General features: G+C 40.3%; 1 protein-coding gene and 1 long non-coding RNA gene across 2 annotated transcripts in view; both read right to left on the bottom strand.

Annotated features, from left to right (window-relative positions):
• The window catches only part of SPTLC2 (serine palmitoyltransferase long chain base subunit 2), a 97,409-nt gene that overhangs the window by 36,195 nt on the left and 43,255 nt on the right, over window positions 1-17,959 (bottom strand). The window lies entirely within an intron of this gene.
• LOC145723386 (uncharacterized) lies at window positions 5,324-17,034 on the bottom strand. The gene is made up of 2 exons (XR_014148332.1): window positions 7,313-17,034; window positions 5,324-7,092 (listed from the first exon to the last, which is right to left on the bottom strand). It is a non-coding gene; the product is annotated as an uncharacterized LOC145723386 (long non-coding RNA).

Here is a 17,959-nt window from a genome sequence, read left to right as displayed (position 1 = left end):
ACCTTAACATTATTTTAAGGTCTTATTTTTCTTTCTTCAAATCAGAAAAAAGCCAGGAATAGATGAGTATATATACTTTGTCTTCTAAGGATATACTAAAGATCTTGAGCAAAAAGAGAAAAAGCAAGCCAACTGACTCTTCTAACTCTAAAACCTAATCAGATGCCAAAAAGGACTGAATAAAAATTAATAAAACATAGAAGGGGTTAGGAGGTATTAAGAAATACTAGGAAAATGTTGTTTATTTTGAGAATTCAAAAAACTGAATGTTTTGCCTTAAGAAGTTTTTGAAGATTCTACGTCATTTTTCATGGCTGACACACGATAAGTAGTTAAAAAGTGATTGCTGAGTAATGAAACCTTATTGTGTCTTAAACTAAAAAAAAAAAAAAAAAAAAGCCAAAACCAGATAGAGGAGGTAGAAGAAGTTCTCTCTGGATGTGTTAAAGATCAGATATCAATTAAAGGAATAATATGCCTTAAATAGACTAAAAAAGATAAAAATGTAACAGACACAGCTCTCATCTGCTAATAAAATAAATTTAACAACATATTCTCAATTAACTATGCAGATGGGGGAAGAGTGAGGTACAACAACAATGGTGCTCACATAACCAAGAAAGTCTCCATTTGAATTTGAAATATATATTTTATTTTTTAATTTTTAAAGATTTTTATTTATTTATTTGAGAGAGAGAGGGAGAGAGACCGTGAGCCATGAGGAGTGGAGAGGGGCAGAGGGAGAAGCAGACCCCCCTACTGAGCAGGGAACCCAACGTGGAGCTCGGTCCCAGGACCCTGAGATCATGACCTGAGCCAAAGGCAGACGCTTAACTGACTAAGCCGCCCAGACGCCCCTGAAATATATTTTAGTATCTTAAAAGCAGACTTACCTTATTGCTAACATTTAATTTTGGCATAAGTCTACATACGGCAGTTCCACCAAGAGGGGAAAAGACTAACACATATTTAGGGGAAATGATATACATGTTTAGTTGCAGAGGTGGATTAGGATGACAAATGTGCCATAATCTGTTTGTAAAACCAAAAATATATGAAACATGCAAAATCTAAGAATAAACAAAAATTAAGAAGGTCTGTTTGCAATCACTTTAAACATACAGAAGAACAAACAAGTTCAACCCAAAGCAGCACATTCAGCTATCAAAAGTAACTTTTCCCAAGCAATGCCTTATCATGGCCTCTTTTCATTTCAATTACTGTTTTGAGCTTAGAAGTGCAAAAATTCTAGGTATAGAGACTGTGTGATCTGGACATAACATAACCCCTTTCAGGAGGGATGAGGGATCTGTAAGCAAATGTGTTCCAGCATAATCCTATGGAGATGCACTTTCAGACTTTCAGGCTTCTCCTCTTGAATCTCCTGTAATTATGGCAGGTTTCTGGCAATTCACTGTTTCTTCTACTATCCTCACAATTACTGGTCAATAATCCCAGGCTGCAGTGACATCTGTGATGCTTTACACAGTATCAAAGGCCTTCACTAACTAATCCTATTTCTTGCTGATCATTACTAGCTGAGTTCTCAACCACTGCCTCGAAGAAACCTCCAGAAGTCATGAAATGTGCATTTGAACACCTGGCATAATTCACTCCTTACTTGTGTGATAGCTCTATCACTTGCACACATTTGCTGGCCATTACACATAGGTCCAAACTGACAGAACACAAAACACACAACAGAAAAAGAAGACACCACCAATGCTCAAGTTAAGATAGAGAAAGAGCCTCTTGCCCAAGAGTTATCTGTGTTCTGCCGGGGCACAGAGTAATTCTCACTGGTCTAAAGTTGAGGAGGGCAACTGGCAAGACTCAACCCTTACCAACTCTTGAACTATGGGGAGGAATTAACAAGGAACAGTAACAGAATGGCTTATTTTAGGGGCGCCTGGGTGGCCTCTGCCTCTCTCTCTCTCTCTCTGACTCTCATGAATAAATAAAACATTAAAAAAAAATGGCTTATTTTATTTTGTTTCATTTTTTTAATACTTCAGAGAGAATTAACATTGTAATACATTAGCCTTATATGGGGTGCTACCAGATGAAGGTATGCACATGAAATGCTGGAACAATATGGAACACTTCACTTACCATAATGACAAGATTCTGACATTCAAGCCAACTTGGATATGATCAATTGTTTAGGCACTGTTAGCGCCCCCATTTACAGAGAATTCACAAGCTGACAGTCCTCTCACAATGTGATTTCCTTCTCTTTTGTTATTCTTTTTTTTTTAAAAGGTTTTATTGATTTATTTGACAGAGAGAGAGATAGCGAGAGCAGGAACACAAGCAGGGGGAGTGGGAGAGGGAGAAGCTGGCTTCCCGCGGAGCAGGGAGCCCGATGTGGGACTCGATCCCAGGACCCTGGGATCATGACCTGAGCCGAAGGCAGATGCTTAACGACTGAGCCACCCAGGCGCCCCTCTTCTGTTATTCTTAAGCACTATTAAACACAGAGGGTAGAGGAGGTATCCTAGCAGGACTCATCTGTTTTTTGTTCTGCCAAAATTATGGAGTACAGTCTAACAACCCTAGAACAAAACTGTCTCCAGTAACTGCTAAAAAGGCAGTAAGTATTCTCATTTTCTTCCCTCCCATAACTACCGAACTCTTCTAATCAAGTGGTGTTATTTATATGCTATGGCTAAAAAGGAATAACAGTAATAAATCTGTAGACTATATGCCAAACAACTGACATGGGTTATCCAAGGACATACGATCATAGGGACTATACTTTCTGTGACATATGTGTAATATCTGGGTTTTGAAAATAAGCATGTATTAGTTGTTTTTTTTTTTTTTAAAGATTTTATTTATTTATTTGACAGAGAGACAGCGAGAGCAGGAACACAAGCAGGGGGAGTGGGAGAGGGAGAAGCAGGCTTCCCGCCGAGCAGGGAGCCCGATGTGGGGACTCGATCCCAGGACCCTGGGATCATGACCTGAGCCGAAGGCAGACGCTTAACGACTGAGCCACCCAGGCGCCCCAGCATGTATTAGTTTTATAAACAAAATAAAGAATGAATAGACGAATACATTTAAATTGGTATTAAAAATCCTGCATTTTGGATCCTTAAGATTGATCCCTGAACTTCATATATTCATTCATGTTATTGATAATCTACTTTCTAGCAAATTGCCCAGGGTATAAACATCATTAACGGGACCAACTAAAAATCAACTAACAAAGAGAAACTAAAATATAAAGTTAACTAACTTAATATTATAAAAACTGTTTACTTTTGAAGAAAACCAGAGTTTAGAACCCAAAGCTGAGTCTTCACTGCCAAGCACAATATGGAGGGGGGAAAAAACTGACAGGCCTAGAACAGAGTTTATTCACTTATTTACATCTACTGAACCTGGAAAACTTCGCAGGCAATTTTTAATATTCAAAAAAGTGGGCTAATCCACTGAGAATGCAGTGATGGCTAGTTTTATGTGTCAACTTGCCTGAGCCACAGTGACCAGATATTTGGTCAAACATAATTTGGGTGTGCTTTGTGAGGACATTTGGGATGAGATTAACATTTGAATTGGTGGACTGAGTAAAATTGAGTAAAGACTGTGCTCTGGGGAGACCTGGGTGGCGCAGTTAGTTCAGTGTCTGACTCTTGGGGTTTCGACTCAGGTTATGATCTAGGGTTGTGAGATCTGAGCCCTGTGCTGGGCTCTGCGCTCAGTGGAGTGTCTGCTTAAGACCCTCTCTCCCTCTCCCTCTGCCCCCCTCCCCCGCTCTCTCTAAAATAAATAAATAAATCTTAAAAAAAAAAAAAAAAAGGATTGTCTTCCCTAATGTGGGTGGGCTTCATCCAATCGTTTGAAGGTCTCAAAAGAACAAACGGGCCCTCCCAAACAGGGAGGAAATCCTCCTGCCTGTCATGCTGGCACATCAGGTTTTTTTCTGCCTTCAGACTTGAACTGAAGCATCAGCTCTTCCTGGGTCCCAAGACTAATGGCATTTGGACTAGAATTATATCAGCTCTTTTGGGTCTCCAGCTTGCCAAATGCAGATCTTAAAACTTTTTTTTTTTTAAAGATTTTATTTATTTATTTGACAGAGAGAGACACAGCGAGGGAGGGAACACAAGCAAGGGGAGTGGGAGAGGGAGAAGCAGGCTTCCCACCGAGCAGGGAGCCCGATGCGGGGCTCGATCCCAGGACCCTGAGATCATGACCTGAGCCGAAGGCAGACGCTTAACGACTGAGCCACCCAGGCACCCCTGGATCTTGAGACTTGTGAGCCTCCATAACTATGTGAGCCAATTTCCTATAATATCTCTGTTTTCCACTCTCCTTTTTCCTCTCTATAAAAACACCAAATAGGAAAAGTCCAGCAAATGCTTTATGATGATGATTGCAACTCTGATGCCTCAGAAAGCTTAGGATCCTGTCCAAGAAATAGCCATCTATTCTTCTGACCAAGTTATCCCAAGCCCAATGGGACTCAGATGATACTTAATGGAACATTTTCTTGAACAATGGCCACACTTTTACTTAGACATTAAAAATAATCTCTAACTGCTGTTAAAACAAGTCATCTTTAACTATCTTCTTTCTACTTCTCTCCCCAAACGGTCACCATCCCCACCATTAATGTTTGAAGAATAAGCACAGAATTAGAAAGAGTACTAACCCATACAATTATTGTACTTCATTTAGACAGTTTTGGTTATAAAAAAGAGATAAGAACGCCCTCCCCATACCAAACACAGAAGCTGCTAGGTACTTCCTTTACTCTTCATCAATGGCAAAAAATAGCACTCTAGGTCTCCACGGAAGACCCCACCCTGCCATTGATGGGGTGTTGTTTAGGAATCACTGAATGGTACACATTACTCAAGTCACATATAGCAGCAAGTATCTTAGACCGAAAATCTTGTAGCCATACTCTCTGTACATTCCTCCAAGAACAGGGTATGTTAAAGAATTAAAAACTGAGTAAGTGCAGTAAAGGTAAAGATCCATTAATGGCGAAAAGAAAACCAAAATGGAGAAAAGAAAAATTTGGTAACTTTTGCTTATCTTATGAATCTTATGAGTACATAAGTACCAAAGTTGATTTCCATGCCAACAGAAATATATTGATAATTAACAAGGTTAAACCACAAAGGAACTTCCACTCCATATTATTTTTATTTTTTCACATTTAGATGATACCTTAGTGTAGAGGATGGCAGAACAGGGATGAATTCTTAACTAAGTCATCCAAGTTTCTTTCCTAAAGAAGCAGCAGTCTCTCCTTCACTCATGTTTCTTAATTATCAACGGTCACCTTCTATGGACAGGTCTAAAGTGGGTGGAGAAGGCGGCAGACAATACTTTCCACTCATCACAGCACTTTCTAGAGCAATAAATTGTACATTTGTCACAAGTACCCAATCAGGATGTACTGGGAAGAGTAGGATCTCATAGCTTACTGGAAAGGACAGAGAGGGACAAAAGAATGCCTAAAGACATAAATCAGCCGCCATTAAAGGTCTTCCTTTGTTCTTTAACTTCTACATGAACAGCTGCAGAATTTCAACCTGTAGATTGAAATTAAGATCACTATACCCAAAAATACCTTCAAGTACTAAATAAGACTAGAGAAGGAAGGAAGGGTGGGAGAGAGAGGAGAGCATGGGATGTAAAGAAAAAAACATTAGCAAAGCTATTCCAACACCCCACACTGTGCTGGAATTTGAATTTATGAGTTCAGGTTTTTCACATGATTTCAGAGAAAGAAGGATAAAGTATCTTATCCAGAAATGTTAACCTAAAACAAAAGAAGTATTAGCTAGAAGGCAGGGCAGACTGATTTGAATAACATGTTCCCCTTAAGTACCAACTAAATTGCACTAGAAAATCTTGGTTTTAAGGTCCTTAAGAGACCCAAGGAATAGGAATATAAATGTACCTCCGACCCACTCTTTACAAGCTACTTTCGGGCTCCAGTGAACAGTCTTGTAAAAGGGATATTTATAAGGGACTTCTAGAAAGCAAGAGTTCAATAACTGTTTAACACTAAAGCAAAATGAGAAGGAGCTACGTTCACCATCTCCTAGAAGCAGCCCTATTTTGCCAGACTGGCAACAAATAAAGTGCTCAGCTCAGGTAATTGTCAAGCTGATGAACATCAAAGCAGACAGCCTGCCTCTCCCCTAGGGACACTGTTCCAAAGCTGACTTTGGTGTTTTGTCTCCCTACAAGAATTCGGCCAAGGATCTGACTCTACTCTCCCGTATTACTACTGCTATTTCTCTCATCTGCAACCAGAGCAGCTTTTGCTAAGTGACTCTCTCAAGCACCGTTTATCACCCTCTCCATAGTGACAGCTTAATCCTTTAATTAGTTTCAATGCCAAAAACTAGGATTTCCTGAGGACTGCCACAGGATGTGCACCAAGCAGCAGGGGCCAAGGCTTAAAGTTGTTCAAGAGTTTCAAAGAATGATTGCTAACGCACAGCCAGGAACAGAGAGCCCTAAACAAAAGGAGGAAAGGAGGCGAAGTGCCTTCGAAAAATTAAGGAACTGAGTTTTATTTGAAAGCGAGAGAGAGATCGAGCATGATCAGCGGGGAGGGGCAGAGGGAGAGAAAAGCAGACTCCCAGGACTCTGGGATCATGACCTAAGCAGATGCTTAACCCACTGAGCCACCCAGGCACCCCAAGGAACTGAGTTTTAGAGGGTGCCAGCTCACTATCAGGACAGAAAGTCTTCATGTGTCCAAAGATCATCCTACTGTCCTTTGGGGCTGGAACACATAACAAGCTACTTTTAGTCCAAATTCCAGGGATGAGGAAATCTGTGTACCTCGCTCAAGCACCCACCACCTTCAGATGAGGGAGGAGGATCAGCAAATAAGGCAATTGCTGGTAAAGGCAAGGCTTGGAATTAACCTAGGAGTTGCAGAGGTGGAAGACAAGGACATAGTAAGTTTCACAAACTAATCAGTATTGAACTTTTTGAAGTTTATAGTGGGCAAGGCCATCTGTAGGTTATGCACTAAAAAATTTGATTCTGAATTAATAGGCCATTAAAAAAAAAGTGAAACAAAAATAAATGCAACCAGGGGCGCCTGGGTGGCTCAGTTGGTTGAGCGACTGCCTTCGGCTCAGGTCATGATCCTGGAGTCCCTGGATCGAGTCCCGCATCGGGCTCCCTGCTCGGCAGGGAGTCTGCTTCTCCCTCTGACCCTCCTCCCTCTCATGCTCTCTGTCTCTCATTCTCTCTGTCTCAAATAAATAAATAAAATCTTTTAAAAAATAAATAAATAAATAAATGCAACCAGACTTAAAGAGCCAACCATGGGTCTCTGAATTCTTAGTTCTCTTTCTCCCCTCTTAGTTGGTTTCTGAGTTCTCCACCCATGCCTCTGACTCATTCAGCAAGGATCATCAGCTCTCTAGAAGAAAGCATAAAGGGATCCAGATTTCCAAAAATGATGAAAACTGGCAACCCAGCTTTACCACCAAGCTCCTGTTCCACAAGCCAACATGTCCCTTATTTTTCTTTCAAAAGAAAGAGACCATATGTCTGGCTTTCCAATTTCCTTTCCTTCCCAAGTTACTACCTCTCAGTAGAGCAGCTCTTGGTTCTCTTTGGTGTAAACAAGCCCAAACAAAGAAACAAACAAATAGCCCTTAAGTCCCTTAAAAATTAGTTTGCATTTTAAACTGAGGTTTTCTTCAAAATGCACATTCTAGGACCTGGTCCACCAAGACTTGGTGGTCTGGTAGAGTGGACTAGAATCCTCATTTCTAACAAGCTCTACAACAGTGGTGCTCAACCCTGGCTACACATTAAGATCTGGGGTGCTTTAAAGTAACACCCTGCAGGGGCCTCACCCCCCAGAAACTCAAACGGTCTGCAAGGGGCCCTGACATCAGCAATATGACTAATTTTGAAGCTTTCCTCTGTGAAAGCAAGGTTAGGGACCACCACACGAACAGTTCCTCTGATGCAACATGGCCCATGGACAAAGTGTGAGAACAGAGGCTCACAAGAGTACACCTGAATGAGGTCTTTCTGAACCTTGCTCCACCACCAAAGCAGATGGCAGGCAGAGTAAAATATTTAGATAATTAGAAAAACCGTAAGTGACTTTTTTTTTTTTAATCAATTCCTCTTCAGAAAGCTCTTCAGAAGGGTATCTGGTTCTTAATTGAGAACAGAGTCCATCTATCTTCTCACTTGTTTATACATATTAAGTATTCTGTAGCAGTAAATCGCAAAGTTGATGAAAAACTAGGGTCAAGTCTCCTAGACAAGGTCCTCCGAAATAATTCTGGGGAAAAAAACACTTCTAACTATGTTAAGGTTTAGAAAGTTATTCTTCTTCAAACAAAACAGAGCCTGGATTATAAGGTTCACAAATTACAAGTCATAAGAAGAATAGGTTGAAGTAATAATGGTCATAAGTCTCAGCTAAACAGTAACTGAATAAATCCAATTGTGGGGGAAAAATCTTTAAAATAAATTTGATTATGAAATAAAACTAAGGTAACTCACCCACTTCAATCTTAAAAAACAAACAACTCTGACTCACAGTACTTTAATTAAGAATTAGTTTCCTTATATCATCTTACTAAATCTCCAAAATGAGGGACATCTAGTCAGGGCTCCTTTCCTGTCCTAGGGGAACAACCTCAAACTCCTTATTTATGTTTTGTATTAAGAACAATATTCTACTAAATGAACAAGTCTACATTTGTTCAAAGATTAGCTCCCAGGGCTGCTGCCTGTGGGCATCTTACTTAATAGCTAGCTTCAAACAAACTCTGAAACAAGACACAAAAGGAGAGACCACTCTTGTGGTGAGAAACTTTTATTAGCATTTGGATTTGGAAGAAAGAAAGAAACTGGAAGTGGAAAAAGAAACATACCCGAGCAACAGAAAGCTCTTGAGTATCCTGAACAAATTTCTGAAGCAGAGAGGGAGGCTAAGAGGGTTACTGATCCACAGAGAGGAAACAGATAGGTAAATGCCCCCAAAGGGCTTTCATTTGTATGGCTGATTACTCAGAACTATATTGAGCTGTGTTTTGGAAAATTAGCAGACCAGAAATCAGAAAATTAGAAAGAGGTTAAAAGGTCTGTTTTAATAAAATGTTAAATACCCTTACTGCAACTTTAGAAGAGGCTGGAGTTCAAGAAAGCCACGTTCTTTCTATTCAGAGACAAGATACTGAGAAAACTGGTACCATTTGTGGGCGCAAATTTCTCCACCAATAAAGTGGTCGTATTGCTTGCTGACTTTAGAAAGCTTAAGCCATTGGTTTAAAAGCCCTTTGGGCTAGATAATAATGGAGCTAACTTACAAAAGGAAAATCCTTCTTTTCCTTTGATACCTGGTAATTTACTAGAGTGATAAGCTTCTATAGAAAAAATCTGCTTAGAAAGATTGATAAGGAACGGAAGACTAATAAGATCTGAGTTGGCTTCAAATAATTAACTGGTTTTAAGGAAGTTTAAGATTTTGGTGGGGGGCGCGGGGTGGTGGTGGTAAGGAAAGAGCTTTTTGGAGAGGAGACAGAAGGAGGAACCGGAGAAAAAGGGAAGCTCAACAAAGGAAGAATTTGCCTGTGTCTCTGAGACCAGCCATTCTCTGGAATCCTATCCTTACCACTAGACTGGATATTTTTTCAAAGGCAGAGATCATGTATTGTTCAACCCTGCACTGCTCAACTGCAAACCCACCACAGGATACAGAGTAGATGCTTGATAAATGTTTTATAAATGTGGAATCCAATATTTTTTTTAACGGCATCCTAGGCAGTCAGTTATAAAGAAAGGAGGTAATCTAGTCTGACTCTCAGGGTCAGATACATTGCTAAGTATCTGTAAGTAAGAAGAAAACTGTGTTTATGAGAACTTGATTTTTATTTACATGAATTTCTAATAGTGAAATAAACAAATTAGGTAAAAGCAGATAAATAATAATAAAGAAGAAAGTGGAACCAAAACAGTCCGGGGCTCAGAAAGCACAGGACTTGGAGGGGGATGTCCAGGCTCAGCCAGTCTACCAAACAACAAGGGGATGTAAAAGCCATCAGCCTCCTGCAGAGAAGCAGGAAATTCTCCCTATGCCCGCTCCCCACCCAAGATTGTTTTCTTTAACAGTTCTGCCTCCTTAGCATGGGACTCCTGGAATGCTTTTTTTTTTTTTTTTTAAGTTTCTCAGTTCTCCTAAATCAATTTTTGACAGTCCCTGAGATTCTCAAGATGATCATTTAACACCTCATTAACAAGTCTATTATAGGAATTAATTCAAATGAGCCAAAACTAATTTTAATTAAACCTCAATCTGCCCAAGGTATTCCTTTTTTCTCCTACACCAGTAGCCGCCGAAATAGGCCCAGTTCTTTCCAAATTAGGAAGTACAAAAAGTGCAGTTTTCTGGAAAATTACCTGTCATTTTTAAAAAAGATTTTATGTATTTATTTGAGAGAGAGAGCCCGTGTGCACTGGAGCAGGAAGGAGGGGCAGAGGGAGGGAGAAGCAGACTCCCTGCTGAGCAGGGAGCCTGAGGACACAGGGCTCCTCCATCACAGGACCCTGGGATCAAGACCTGAGCCAAAGGCAGACGCTTAACCAACTGAGCCACCCAGGCACCCCACTTGTCATCATTTTTAAATTTACCTAGTAAAATGTACCTATTTATTTTGTTCCATGATTTGGCCATTTGGTTTAACATTCATCTACTCAAGCAACCATTTTCTAATAGTTATGGATCATGTGTGCATCCATTCATTCATTCATTCATTCAGCAAATTTATCAAAAGGCTACTGGATGTCAGACACTAAGCTGGGTGCTGTGCATGTTCTTAATTACATCTCTGGCCAGAAATAAAATACAGCCAAGCACAGCTCTGGAAAATGGAAAAGCACAATTTTAGTTTCTTTGCTCAGACATGTTTTGCCTTGACTCATAAACAGATCTTACAGCTAAGTTTCCATTACTGGATGGATGTGTGTGTGTGTGTGTGTGTGTGTGTGTTTATGAAGTAAAAGCTAGAATTTCAAATGTCTAATGGATTTGTCAGAATTTCCGTGGTGTCAGTTTTCTACTCACCAGCCTGTCCTCACTCCTATGTCCACCAAGCAGGCTGGCAGCACACCTCCCACCCACCAATCCCTCACTTCGGTTCTGAGGTAAGATGCCTTCCAATGTCTACTCACCAACCTAGTGGCATGTCCCTCTCTTCTTTGGGAAAAGGATAACGACTGGAGGGAGAATGCAGGAAAGGTGTGAGGAAGAAAAAGGAGTGCTTACAAAGTAGGGTAGGGGATGGATCTCAACTTCCCTTGCATGCTGTAGCTTTCCTGAAGGCTATACATTCTGATCACCGCAGAGCAACCCATCTTCTCACCAAAAAAATGAGAACATTGCTTAACAATCAATCATGTAATATTTGTGTGTATGTTTAAGCCTTACTTTCAATCATATTTTAAGCAAGATTTATTTCCAAAGAAGTTATTCATGTAGTGTGGAATCTGATAACAAAAAAAGTCTAACTCATAAAAGTAACACATTCATACGGTAAAATAAAATTCTAGCAGTACAGAATATTAAATACAAAGTACAGAAGTCCCCCCTCCCCGTCTTGGCCAGCCACCTCCATTCCCATCCCAGGAAGCAGTGCCAGGTTCTCCTTCCCGCATTTTTGACAGCTAGCACTACAGTGCTGAATCCACTTACCCCTCTGCTTCTCCTTCCAGAAACCCTACGTGGTAGTGTGGTGAGACAGCTGTGCTCCTGCTACTTTCCATGTTTCTTTGACTAATCACCGCCAAGTTTTGTCATATTACCATTTTTAATTCTAGTAGCCAGTCACCTTCATAAACCTAAAGACGATTCCTTAATGTAAAAACGTGATTTATAAACAAGATAGTATCTATTAACTCTTCACCAAGTACATAACAGAAACTGATACACTTCCATGTCCCTCACCTTCCTTTATCCCCTTTCTACACCTCCTGTCTGCTACTGTTTACATTGTCAAGGTTTTTGTTCTTTATATCTGGTTTATAATCACTGCTCAAGTTTCCATGCTTTACCTGTAACTGACCCTACGAACTAGAAACTAACTGAAAGCAATAATACTATGATTATTTTACCCCACTTGTATTAAACAAAAGAAAATCTTCCAAGTGTCAAAGCTAAGTGATTTCTCCTTTTTTTTTTTTTGAAGATTTTATTTATTTATTTATTTGACAGAGAGAGACACAGGGAGAGAAGGAACACAAGCAGGGGGAGTAGGAGAGGGAGAAGCAGGCTTCCCGCGGAGCAGGGAGCCCCATGTGGGGGCTCGATCCCAGGACTCTGGGATCATGACCTGAGCCGAAGGCAGATGCCTAATGACTGAGCCACGCAGGCGCCCCTGATTTCTCTTTTTTTTAACCCCTAACAATTCAAGTCACATTTTAGTTTTGATTTCATCTTAAATGAGGATGAGTTGTTCACCCATTTCATAGCTCATCGTATTATCATTACAAAACAACTATTTCAGATCCACTAATTCTGGCTTGGAAGGGAAAAAAGAGAAAAATCATACTAAGTCCAGAACTGGAGAGAGAACAGTAGCCCCTGTGAAAACATACAGTGCCATAAATCCTACATTCTGACACAGGTCATATCTTTGCTTAGAATAGAATAGATATTAGTGGACAACCTTAAAATCCAACTGGAGTACTTAATGATAAGCAAATATTTATATTTTAATTCAAGACTAATCTGTTTTATAGTTACCTATAAATCCTATTTATAAGAAACTAAGTTTAGCTTCTCTATCCTAATCTGATTTATAATGTTCCTCCAATGATTCTTAGGCTCCATTTCTTTTTTACTGATGAGATACACCTGCCAGTTAGAATGGAACAAATGCTTCCCAGGCTTGGAAAGTGAGCTTACAAATGGTTGCTGCTGGTTACAAGAGGACCTGGCTAGGGAGAGCAAAGGCCAAACCACCTGTATCATCAAAGTATGAAGATTTATCCCACTAAGAGAAAATCAGTAACAGCATCAAAGATACATTTATATTTTTTAAACTAAATTATTAATCTTAAATCTAACATATTTTTTTTTTCCCAAGTCCTATTATTCTAAGAACATTGATCAGTATACATGAGGCTTCCATTCAAGAATGATCCTGTATAAGTGAATGAGGGATCTTACCCTCTTAGGTGTATAAATTTCTTAAGTCCTCAGCATTTAAGAACACAAAGAATATAATAAGGGACCAAATCATAGGTCATTAACTCTTACAATGCCTCTCTTCAAGGCACCAAAGTATTACTCATTTAATCATCTACCAAGCATTTACTGCATGCCTACTATGTGCCAAACATGGTTTTAAACAGAAGCAATAAAGTGAACACGACGGCCAAATCTCCATGTTTTCATGGAGTTTATAATCCACTTTGGGAAGATAGATAACAATTTTGTGAATAATCAAGTCAAACAAACTACTGACTCTAAGTTCCTGATACAGGCACTATTTAAGATGCAAAGGAGGAGCAAGACAAGGGTCCTAACAGGGGAGCTGACACCGACATGCAAAAACCACATAAAGGGTTAGTGAGGCTTTCACACATTATACTGTGATATCCCTAAGCTACTGGTTGATGATCTGTGTCACCTGGCCAACAAGCTTTCGGAGTTACTGCCCAATAATACTGCCTATTAAACTGAAAGTTCATTTTTGGGAAAGTCTCCCTCTTTCTAGAACAGTATTATTCTAATACTTTATTCCATTTCATCTTTGTATTACCAAAAATGTTTGCTAAAGGTACAAAATAAAGTGTGGATACTAATAAGATAACACAGGATCAGGGGCGCCCGGGTGGCGCAGTTGGTTAACTGTCCAACTCTTTTTTTTTTTAGCATCCAACTCTTGATTTCATCTGAGGTCATGATCTCAGGCTCCTGAGATAGAGCCCCGAGTTGGGCTCAGTGCTCAGCATGGAGTCTGCTTGGATTCTCTCTCCTTCCCCCCACCCCCCGCCACCCCCCACGTGTGCTCTCTCTTTTCCAAAAATAAGTAAATAAATTTTAAAGAAAAAATTTAACATGGGACTCAAACTTCAAGACAAAACCAAAAATTATTAGACATACTGAATGAGGCAATAATAAACTTTATATGCTCGTTGGAATTGTGCTGTAGCTACACAATCAGTTATGAAGGATCAAAATCAAGTAACAAAATACTTGAAACAGTCAAAATTATAATGAAAAGGTAAGGCTTAGAGATTTCATTATATGTTCGGTATTTTAGGACTGGACACAAACTGTAACATGTAGCAGTTAAGTCTACTGATTGACTTGCATACACACTTTAAACAAAGCATTGTGTTCAAACATTAAACACTGGCTCTGTGAGACAAGATTATAAATTTGTGATATTATAAAGTTGTGAAATAGGGCTTTTGGGAGAAAAAGGGTATTAGCACAAAAGACACAGCCTTTCAGCTCCCCCCATTTCCAATCTACAGCACTATGGAAATTCAATGAGAGACAGAAATATTGTTGCAGCTCAGATGTAAACCTGACTCCTTCCAGGCAAATTTCTTCAAAATATAGAAACTGAAGAACAGGGGCGCCTGGGTGGCTCAGGTGTTAAGCATCTGCCTTCAGCTCAGGTCATGATCCCAGGGTCCTGGGATCGAGCCCCGCATCGGGCTCCCTGCTCCGCGGGAAGCCTGCTTCTCCCTCTCCCACTCCCCCTGCTTGTGTTCCCTCTCTCACTATATCTCTCTCTGTCAAATAAATAAATAAAATCTTAAACAAACAAACTACAATGAGATTGTATTTCACAAAGATCATGTTTGCAGAAATTAAAGGGACTGACAATATCTAAAAAGGGATGGAAATGGATAAACTATAACTTTCATACTAGAATGGGAGACTAAACTGCTAAGGACTCTTGAAAGAATCTGGCAACTTCTATCACTGTTAAGATGAAGAATCTCAGCCACCGGAAAGGGGCAAAATTATCTCAGCAAATGAGACCCATGTAAGGATTGTCACTGTGGTACTATGTAACAACAGTTAAAAAGAGCTAACAATCTAAATGTCCATCAATAGAGTAATGAACACAGAAGCTGTGGTAATACAAGGTGGAATATTACATAACACTGAAAATGAATGAGTAAGAACCTCCTACACTCAACAGGGATAATGCAAACAAATAATATTAAGCAAATAAAATAAGTTGTGGAAAAACTTCCCCAATATGACCAATTTATGTAACATTTAAAACACAGGGGTGCCTGGGTGGCTCAGATGGTTAAGTGTTTGTCTTCAGCTCGGGTCACAATCTCCAGGTCTCGGGATTGAGCTCCATATCGGGCTCCCTGCTCAGCGGGGAGCCTGCTTCTCCCTCTCCCTCTGCCTCTTCTCCTTCTTGTGCTCTGTCTCTCAAACAAATAAATAAAATCTTAAAAAAAAAACAAACAAAAAACATTTAAAAACACAAAACAACAGGAGCATCTGGGTGGCTCAGTCAGTTAAGTGTCTGACTCTGGCCCAGGTCATGATCTCAGGGTCCTGTGGGGGGCTCCCTGCTCAGCACAGAATCTGCTTCTCCCTCTTCCTCTGCTCCTTCCCCTGCTCATGCTCTGGCGTGCACCCTCACTCTTTCTCTCTCAAATAAGCAAAATCTTTTGGGGAAAAAAACCACACACACAAAACAACATAGACAGTCCTTGTTACTGGAATCCAGTCTGTTCCTAAAAGTGTGTTACAGTGTGAATTTTCAGGTAGCAGAGTCTGTATTACATCATTCAAAAACAGGAAAAATCACATGTTCCTGGCTCATCCAAAACTCCAAACAATTTTTTTCCCAAGCTATGAAATACTCTTAAATATCTACATAATAACCTACCAAGAATTTCTATAAAATAGAAAGCATCGGGGCACCTGGGTGGCTCAGTCATTAAGCGTCTGCCTTAGCTCGGGTCATGATCCCAGGGTCCTGGGATCGAGCCCCGCATCGGGCTCCCTGCTCGGCGGGAAGCCTGCTTCTCTCTCTCCCACTCACCCTGCTTGTGTTCCCTCTCTCGCTGAATCTGTCAAATAAATAAAATCTTTAAAAAAAAAACAAAAAACAAAAAGCATCTAAAATACCAATGACCTATTTTAACCCCGAGATAACTGACTCAGTGTAAGACTCAGTGATGAGGCACAATATGGAGTCCATTATATTCCCAGGTAGGCATTCCCTTGTCTCAATGAGCTTTAGCATTCCCACATGTTCTGCAAATGCAGGGAAATCTGTGGTCCTCCTTTGCTCACCTACTTTCTTCATAGGTTTTTCTGCATGTCACAGGACATTTTCATTAGTAATGTGGGGAAGATGACAGAAATATTGTACAACACATTTAACAACTCAAAGTGAACAGGAGACCAGGTCCTATCAGGAAAAGAGCAGAAGTACCACTGAAATACACTCCACAGCCTCTTCCCCAGACTCATGCCCAACTGAAAACATCTTCACTGGTGTGCTCATGACAATTTATTATAGTGGGTTTTGATTCAGTTAAATGTCATAAGCATTTCTGCAAGTCGTCATGGCAAAGAGTAAGCCTTCAAACAGTGGGGGTACTGACACTATATGGACACGGTCATAGTAAATGCACAGAAGTACAGAAAGAGACAATTTCAGAATAGTGATTATCTCTGGGGAAGGGGTGAGAGAAACAGAATCAAGAAGGGACCCTAAAGGGAGTTTTAGCTACCTTTTTCTTTTTAAAAAGTGAGATAAATGGGGTGAGATATTATCATTAAAATAAGGGATCATGGGTACATTATTTTCTGTACCTTTTCATAAAATATGAAGGACCAATAACATTCTTAACCTGTCTGATGCACGCCAGACGCCTGCCAGCATTAAGCAGCCCACGGATTCAAAGGAATCTGAATTCAATACCAAACAAGAATCTGAATTTGATTTTAGGGCAGGAGAACCAGTGTGTGTCTTTTTGTGGCACCCTAACACCCTTCACAAGTCTGCCTCCCATCAGAACTGCCATCCTTCGAACCTCTACCTTTCCCCACTCAATCATTCACAATCCCTCTATCTGTACTATGATGCTCAGGCCATAGTGGCCTCCATCTCCAGGTCTTTTTATCCCTGGATTTTCAGGGCCAAGTCCTCACCTTCTTCAAATTCTTGCTAAAAGTCTTACCTTCTCAATGACTGCCTTATTTGAAATTGCAAACTGGGTCCCCAGAACCCCTGGTCACCCATCTTCCCTACTTCCCTTTTTGCCAGGGTACTTATCATTTTCTAGCACACTGTATAATTTACTTCCTACACTGAAACCCCATTATGCAAAAACTTTGGGGTGTTTCATTCTTGATGAATCACAAGTGTCTAGCAATAGCACCTAGCACACAGAGGGCAAATACTTGGTAAAGTGATTAATAAAACAATTTTCCTATGTTACAGTACTCTCTGGGACTAATAGAACAAGCCACTATCCTCTGTATCTCCAATACTCCACAAGTATATACTCCTCTCAAATCATCTGCTTGTATGCCCATTTCCTGTGGATTCTGATTCAGAGTCTAACACAGAGTGAGATACTCAATGTTTGTGGAAGGAATGAAATTCAAGGTCTTGAACATAAAATATTAAGTTTCACTCAGGGCAGACCGCTTCTACTATAAACTCACACTCAGGTAAATTAATTGCAGATACCTCTTTTTTTAAAAAGATTTTTATTTATTTATTTGACAGAGAGAGACACAGCGAGAGAGGGAACACAAGCAGGGGGAGCGGGAGAGGGAGAAGCAGGCTTCCCACGGAGCAGGGAGCCCGATGCGGGGCTTGATCCCAGGACCCTGGGATCATGACCTGAGCCGAAGGCAGACGCTTAACGACTGAGCCACCCAGGCACCCCGCAGATACCTCTTTTTAAAGGTCACCTTAAGGCACAAAGGGCTGCTACT

This window comes from Leptonychotes weddellii, chromosome 9, assembly GCF_054177405.1.
Source record: "Leptonychotes weddellii isolate Sample4059 chromosome 9, ASM5417740v2, whole genome shotgun sequence".
Lineage (NCBI taxonomy): Eukaryota > Metazoa > Chordata > Mammalia > Carnivora > Phocidae > Leptonychotes > Leptonychotes weddellii.
This window is presented reverse-complemented; position numbering and strand designations above follow the sequence as displayed.